This window comes from Pithys albifrons, chromosome Z (assembly GCF_047495875.1).
Source record: "Pithys albifrons albifrons isolate INPA30051 chromosome Z, PitAlb_v1, whole genome shotgun sequence".
NCBI classification, from domain to species: domain Eukaryota; kingdom Metazoa; phylum Chordata; class Aves; order Passeriformes; family Thamnophilidae; genus Pithys; species Pithys albifrons.
Window position 1 is genome coordinate 32898206 of NC_092497.1, and position 7193 is coordinate 32905398.

The window sequence follows — 7193 nt, forward strand, 5'->3', positions numbered from 1 at the left end:
ATGACCTTGCCCCATGTACTCTAGCTGTCCACTTTGTGGTGGAAATAGTTGGCTTGGTCTCATCTCCCTGTTATCACACATAGGTTTGTAATTTCTCACTTGCAACCCAGTATTCCATTACAAACTAGGCTTTTGAATTGTTTTCCCCTTAAAAAGCTACAACTCAATGAACATAATCACTAGAGAATATGATATTCTGCTGAATTTTCAGCATTCCAAATGCCAATACTAACAAGCACAAGTTCTGCTGGTTGGATTAGTAAATAGACTAGTATTTCAATATCAACTAGTCTACAGCCTTAGTAAAAAACCACTTAGTAAAGACACTGTATTGTTCATTTAATGATTGATGAGTGCTCATAGAACATTATGTCAGTCAGTATGTGTCAAGGTAACTGCAGAAAAATATTTCTCACTTTATTGGATTTTTTTGATATAGCAGTCTAATAAGTGTAAGATGAGATGTTATGGACTTTGTATTATGGATTCTTCATCAGAGTTACACATTTGATTGTTTGGTAGCTTATTAATTTTATCATTATCATTTTTTGTTACTGTGAACTACAAAATTGAGGAAGCTTATTTTGTAAATATTTTCTAGTTAAACAGAAGATTAGCCTGCTAACTGGGAACATGATTTTTTTAACAAATGTCTTGTGAGGTGGGCTTCAATATTGGCATTTATTTTGATGGTGGTAGCATCTTTCATGCCCTGGCCTATGCATTTTCTCATTTTTCCTTCCTCATTATAAAAGATCTTTGCAATGCCTCTTCTCTTGAAATACACCAAATATACAAGGAGAGATTTATAAATTATGCACCGAAGACACTTTTTAAAGAATATCTCTGAATGCTTTTGAGCATGTACATCACAGGAGCATATGGACAGATAGTAGCACTTTAGGTTTCACACAGATAAAAAAAGACTCTATTTTTTTTCTTATTTTGGGCTTCTTTTTTCATTTCTGTGTTCTGAAAAAAAATTGTGAAAAGCAGAGTATTTATGATTAGGATATTTTTCCCTTTTCCCTTGGATCCTGTTTTAAAGCACTTATACTAGCAGCAGCTACATCTTCACCACATGCTAGCTCAAAAAATTGCACCTGTACTTGGATGGCAACATTTTTCATATATCACTATGAAAGGTAAGCAGTCTTTTATATACAAGACCTGAATTTTGCTCAGATAGTGACATTCTCTGTCAGACAAAGATAATAACAATATTCATATTGAAGTAAATAAATTTTAAATTTCTGTTACGCTGTCTTCCAAATCTGAGTTGTATTCTAATACACTTTTGTGGGGTGATGGCCCTGATAAGGCTGGATAGGTTGAGGGAAATGCCTCAGCTCCCTGGAGGGGTACTCCCAGCCGAGGACAAAAGCTTTCAAACTGATGAGATTAACAAAGGATGGAGTGTTAAAAAATGACAAAGCCCCCCTTTGTGATATCTTCTATAACCACTCAAGGAGCCACCACCCTCAGGCATCTGTATCACCCCCCCAAAAAGATTGACTTTAGTCACACAGCCACCTGAAGAAAAAAAAATATAAAAAGAGATGCAGTTTTAACTGCAGGAGATAGGAAGAAATGCCATTGTCTCTGTTGAGGTAGCTGCTGGCAGCTTTGTCCTGCCTCCTCCTACCTGCTAGAACAATGTAGGGGTAAGGAGACCATGTGCTTTCTATTTTTCTATACTTTACTTTCTTACAAAGCTTATTCCTTTATACATTCTATCTTACATCTTATGCAAACAGCTACTTTGATTCTTACTTTATAAGCACTTCCTTTACTAACTGTGTTTTGTTACCTTAACTTGTAACAGTAACTTGCTTTGCACTTTGCTACTTCATATTAGTTATGCTTTCTTTTGCAATGTGCAGTTGTGTTTTCTACATTTGTGTTGTTAAGAAGCAGCTCTGTTCTTTCCTTTTTCTTTGTGTTACAGAGAGAGTGATGTGCAAGCTATTTTATTATGTTATTGAGAGAGTGTCTAGATAAGTGTTCTAGGTGACTGTGCTTCTGGTTAGTAGTTTTTTGTTGCTAGTTTTTGTCTGTCATGAAAATGGGATACATTGCTGTATTGAAACTTGAGTTTGGTGTGTTCGTCTCTGTAAAATGTGTTTTGTGCTGGTTTCTTTTGAGGGTCTTTTATTATCAATTAAATACAATCTTGCAGCTAAACGTTATCACCAGCAAAGCGGAACCCACCCACAATAACTGTCACATACTTGTATTAATAAATGCTATTTCAGGAACTGTTGTGGGGAAAGTTCTTTCCTAGCCATTAAGTGTGGCTTCAAAGCAGAGGTTAGAAATCCTTCCAACCTGTGTTCTGTCCAGCAGTTCAGCAGGCAGTGCTGGGTTCATAAGGCTCTAATTTTCTGGAAGCGCTTATTTAGCTGATGAGTTCTCCCTGGCTTAAATGTGGCTTCATATCAGAGGTCAGAAACCCTTCCAACCTGTGTGCTGTCTGTAGTCGATAGACAGTGAACATAAGGATCTGATTGTCTGGAAGCACTTATTGCTAATAATTTCTTATTAATATAGTTCAGACTAGAAATCTTTGCATTTCTGTCTCCCTCCTCTGTTTCACATGACAACTTCCATGAGTACTTAAAATATAGCAGTGATTTTGAGCCCAGAAGGTCTTAAACGACAGAGAACTGGAAGAAAATTCCATTTAATTTTCACCTTTGTTTGTCAATGGCACTAGTGGTTTCTCATCACAGAAGAGTATACTGCATTTTGAAATTACAGCATGAGGCAATAGATCTTTTTCCAGGCAAACATACAGGCCTGCACTGTATGCTTAACATTATGTTAAGTATTTTATAATAAAAAGACACAGTTTATAGCTTATCATTGCTGAATTTCAGCATTACTAGGTGGATTATTTAAATTCCATCCTATAATTGAAAAATAGCCCCTCATTGTTCTAGTAGACCCTAGGCTTATATTTTTATTTCTTCAGGTAATCATTTAAATCCAAAATATTCTGGACTATCAACTAAATTGAGAAGATAACATGCTAATGAAAAAAAACACTAGAAACTCTGCAGATATCTACCAGTCATCATTTTTTATCTTCAAAAATGTTTTAACTACAGCAGTTCTTTGTCCTGACCTTAAATTTGATCAAGCACTAAGCTTTTGTTATTTAATGCATACCAATTGTTTATATTTTTAAAATTTCTTATGAGAGAGAAAACTTCAAAGGCTTGTTCATATTCATTCTGTAACATTCAATGGTAGCGTCTTCTACAGAACTTATGTACTATTTCTCTATATGCTGAGGTTTTTGAAAGAACCTAGATAAATGAAATGTCATTTACATGCAAAGGGATTTAGAGCTTTCATCTTCTTCCATCCAGTTTAAATAAATATATGATAAAGGTGCTACTTTTAGCCCCTCCCCCCCCCAACAGCCATTATAACACTAATCAACAAGAGGTGCTAAAAGGCAAAACTAGCTTAATCAGCAGACTCTTTGTGCTTCTTATCCAGTTTTATTTTCCTCTCCAAAGGTGGTTTTTGAAGCACCTCTGAAAGTCATGATTTTCCCCAAGGAAGAGAGGAAGTAAATTTTGAAATTATTATTCTTTCTGGAGAACTATTTCCAAAAAATTGCTCAGACTATCAACAGTACATCTAGAAGGGAGAAAGGTGAAGTAGGAGGTGGCTAGGGCTACATCATACCTACTGCATGCACCAGAGCTGAATGCAATTTTGTACCTTGAAGTTCTCCTGTAATATCCTTTTTTTTGTTCATCCAGCAGTGATAACTACATGTTCTGAAAAATTGTGATCCTGGAGAATATCTGAGCAGGTGTAAGTTAGATGAGGTTCAGAGATTCTCTAGGTAATGAAGATCTTAAATTCAGAAAGGTGATCACTGTGCCAGCCTGAGATTTCCAAACATTACAAAATTTTGGAATCATTCCTCACTGCCAGAAGGTGATTAAAATATGCAGTCTTTATGCTGAACACTTTAATGTTCCAGTGAAATTTACCCTGCAAAATTCCAAAGTAGGGATAGTGTTGAACAAATGAGATGAGATGAGATAGATGTGCTGGCTTAAAAGTAAACCAGCAGGAGAAATGAATGCAACACAAAAGAAATTATAAGTCAGGGTTACAATTTAATAAGAATATTACAATAAATGCAATGATACAAAGAGAAATTAGTTTTAACCCACAAAATCCAGAATTATAATCCAACACCCTGGAGCACAAACGGAATGGTGTTTGTTAGCCCCTGTGCTGAGCCCCACATGCTTCCCCTGAGTTCAAAGTAAAAAGAAGGGAAAGAAAAACCCGTTGGTGCAGATGATGGTTGCAATCTAGTCAAGAGTGGTGGTTGCAGTCTGGTCGAGGTTCTGCTCCTCCTCTGGATCTGACAAAATGGTCCCAGAAGTCCCCCAACCCCAAGATTATATACCCTCAGGTTCAGGTGGGCACACCCAGTACCTCCCCCAAGGAGGGGAGTTTCACAATGGGTATTCTAACTTTGTGAGTCATAGGGTATTTTTGGAATTGTTGATGGCCCATCAGCAGACATGACCCCTCAGGCTGGGTGTGAAGGTGCCAACAACTTCCTGGAAGGGAGTTATCACAGCTCTTATCTCACAGGTTTCTTTAACACCTAACTTAAATCCTGAGAGATCGGGTGGGCCCTGGGCAGCTGCTGCCAATGTCCATTGTTAACAGTTCATAGGTGGATCGCTCGGCTCGTGCATCAATGAAGAACGCCACTAGCTGCGAGAATTATTGTGAATTGCAGGACACGTTGATCATCAACACTTCAAATGCACTTGCGGCCACGGGTTCCTCCCTGGGCCATGCCTGTCTGAGTGTCGCTTCTCCACCCCTTATTCCACACTGGTCTTTCCACGCAGTCCTTGTATTCTCGCATTCGCTTATATCCCGCACATATATACATATATATATATATAGTCCATATGCAGTCCTTCGAGGCAGATGTCTTTTCATCAAGGATCAACACCAGCATCAATTCAGTTTGGGTCCCTTGCCCTTTGGTAAAGTCACAGTTCCAAGTTCAGGACTGGTTCACAGGTTAGGGCTGCCTTATCGTTGGACATCATGGGATACCAGTATCAGCTTTGTTTGAGTCTTTCTCATCTGGTGTCTGGTTTCCTGCAAAACACAACTCAAAGCACATAATTAGTTTTTCCCCAAGGCTAAATTGCCTTGGGGATCTCACTATCTTTCCTCATTACCCACCAGGTGTTTCCGGACCCTTGGGCAAAAACAATCTCACAAATAGGTTTGTCTTGGCCCGATGGAGGAGTAATCCAGACAGATTTCCCTAACATGCCTCTCAAGTGAATCGCTGGAACTTTGTCTCCATCTACCGTGTGGAGGGATTCTGCTTTGGCAGGACCAGCTCGATTGACAGAGCCTCTGGTGTTCACCAACCAGGTGGCCTTGGCTAAATGCTTATTCCAGTTCTTGAAGGTTCCTTCACCTTGTGCCTTCAGAGTTGTTTTTAACAGTCCATTGCACCTTTCAACCTTTCCAGCAGCAGGTGCATGATATGGAATGTGATATACCCATTCGATACCACGCTCCCGTGCCCAAGTGGCCACTAGATTGTTCTTGAAATGAGTCCCATTATCTGACTCAATGCGATCTGGAGTGCCATGCCTCCACAGGACCTGTTTCTCAAGGCCCAAGGTAGTATTCTGGGCCGTTGCATGTGGTACCAAATATGCCTCTAACCATCCGGTGGTTGCTTCTACCATGGTGAGTACATAGCATTTACCTTGGCTGGTCTGTGGCAATGTGATGTAGTCAACCTGCCAGGCCTCTCTGTATTTATACTTGTCCCAGCGTCCACCATACCAGAGGGGCTTCAACCTTTTTGCCTGCTTAATGGTGGCACAGGTTTCACAATCGCGGATAACCTGGGAAACAGCATCCATGGTTAAATCCACCCCTTGGTCTCGTGCCCATTTATAGGTTGCATCCCGGCCTTGATGGCCTGAAGCATCATGGGCCCATCGGGCTAGGAACAATTCTCCCTTTTGCTGCCAGTCGAGGTCTACTTGTGACATCTCGATCTGTGCAGCTCGGTCTGCCTGTCTGTTATCATCTTGTTCCTCGTTAGCTTGACCTTTGGGCACATGGGCATCTACATGGCGGACTCTCACATTCAGTTTCTTTACTCTGGCAGCAATGTCTTGCCACAGATCAGCAGCCCAAATGGGCTTTCCTCTATGCCTCCAATTAATTTTCTCCCACCGGTCTAGCCATCACCAGAGAGCATTCGCTATCATCCATGAGTCGGTGTACAAGTAGAGCTTTGGCCATCCTTCTCTTTCTGCGATGTTTAGGGCTAATTGGACAGCTTTGAGTTCTGTGAACTGACGCAATTTGCCTTTCCCCTCGGTGGCGTCTGCCACCCATCGAGTGGGACTCCACACAGCTGCTTTCCACTTCTGGCTCCTCCCTACAATACGGCAAGAACCATTGGTGAAAAGGGCATAGCGCGTCTCTTCATCTGGCAGCTGATTATATGGTGGAGCTTCTTCAACTCGACTCACTGACTCTTCCTCTTCTTCATCTGCCAGGCTGAAGTTCCCACCTTCAGGCCAATTGGTCATGATTTCTAAAATTCCAGGGCGATCCGAGCTCCCAATTTGAACATGTTGTGTGATCAAAGCATTCCACTAGCTCCACTTGGCATCAGTGGCATGGTGTGTAGAGGGCACTTTTCTCTTAAACACCCAGCTTAACACCGGTAGTCGAAGTGCCAGGAAAAGCTGTGCTTCAGTACCAATTACCTCTGAGGCTCCTTGTATGCCTTCATGCGCTGCTAAAATCTCCTTTTCCATAGGGGTGTAATTGACCTCAGAGCCTTTGTAGCTTCGGCTCCAGAAACCAAGTGGTTGCCCTCGTGTCTCACCAGGCACCTTTTGCCAGAGGCTCCAGGAGAGACCTGTATCTCCAGCTGTGGAATAAAGTACATTCTTCATATCTGGTCCCATCCTGACTGGTCCAAGAGCCACGGCATGTGCGATTTCTTACTTGATCTGCTTGAAAGCCTGTTGTTGTTCAGTACCCCATTGGAAAATGTTCTTTTTATGGGTCACAAAATAGAGAGGGCTCGTGATCTGGCTGTACTCTGGGATGTGCATTCGCCAGAAACCTATGGCTCCCAGGAAAGCTTG

The 7193-nt window shown here is 41.0% G+C and overlaps 1 non-coding gene across 1 annotated transcript; it reads left to right on the plus strand.

Moving 5' to 3' along the window:
* Nucleotides 1-4706: 4706 nt before the first annotated feature.
* On the plus strand, nt 4707-4859 carry LOC139685134 (5.8S ribosomal RNA). Its single transcript, XR_011700041.1, has one exon. It is a non-coding gene; the product is annotated as a 5.8S ribosomal RNA (ribosomal RNA).
* Nucleotides 4860-7193: the final 2334 nt, after the last annotated feature.